The sequence below is a fragment of the Corvus brachyrhynchos genome, unplaced genomic scaffold, assembly GCF_000691975.1.
Source record: "Corvus brachyrhynchos isolate BGI_N302 unplaced genomic scaffold, ASM69197v1 scaffold193, whole genome shotgun sequence".
NCBI lineage: Eukaryota > Metazoa > Chordata > Aves > Passeriformes > Corvidae > Corvus > Corvus brachyrhynchos.
This window is the reverse complement of record NW_008237087.1, coordinates 320729-321860: the sequence shown is the minus strand read 5'-3', so window position 1 is coordinate 321860 and position 1132 is coordinate 320729.

The following is a 1132-nucleotide window of genomic DNA, read 5'->3' as shown; positions in this document are numbered from 1 at the left end:
GGAAGGTGGTGGGACTGGGGGGGGAAAGGGGAAAGAGAGATGAGGAGGAAACAGGGGGCAGAGAAGGGGGGCTCTCACCTGCCCCCTGGGCCTGGGCCTCGCACGACAGTTTGGGGATTGCCCCTCACCCTGCCAGGGCTAAAGAGGTTTGCAAGCCCCCCCCTCCAAAGTTTGCGGGGTTGTGGGGTGACCCCAGCCCCGCAGCCCTCTGTGCACGCCTCTGCTCACGTGTGTGTGCACACAAACGCACACATGGATGCACGACGCGACTCACCAGAGAGGTGCACCTGGGAGGTGATGGGGGGCTTGGGGTTCAGCGAACCCCCACCTCCCCCTCCCCACAACCACCACCTGAGACCTCCGGTCGCCCTGGTGACCATCAGTGACCAGCAGTCCTGGAGCACAGGTTCACACACCTGCAGAGCGGCCACCCCGTGCGGTCACACGGCACCTGTGTGACACCAGCACACCCAGAGAGGACACGAACGGCCACAGGAACACACACAGAGCTCGGTGTGCACAGGTGAACACGCTTGGCACACAGAGCATCACAGCGTGACTAAAGCTCATTCTCCCACTAGCCCAGCTTGCTCCAAGCCCCATCCAAACTGGCCTGGAACACTTCCAGGGCTGGGCACACGTGGGCACACGGAGCACACACATGTGCCCAGCGTGTCACCGCACACGGGGAACACACAGGTGTAGCACAGGTCACACCCACCTCAGCACCCGCCTTGTTTTCACACTGCCTCCCTGCCTGGGGCTGTGTCCCCCCTTTTTCCCCCTGCAGCACCCCCTGTGCCAGCTCTGGGGGGCTCTGGTCCCCAGCTCCACCGAGGTGCAGCAGCAGCGTGAGGGTCCCGCTGTGCCGAGGCAGCGCTGGGTGCGAGTGGGGAGGGGTTTGGTGAGCAGAGCCAGCCTGGCAAGGTGGCTGCCAGGTGGCTGCCAGGTGGGTGCCAGGTGGCATTTCCCCAATCCCCCACATCCCACCCCTGGGCACCAGCACACGACAAGAGGCGGCTACGCACCACCACAAACACCCCAAAACCACCGGCCCCAGCCACAGGACGCTCCCCTCAACCCATGGGGTCCACAGGGGCTCCCCAAACCCCCGGGGCCCCCCCAGCCGAGG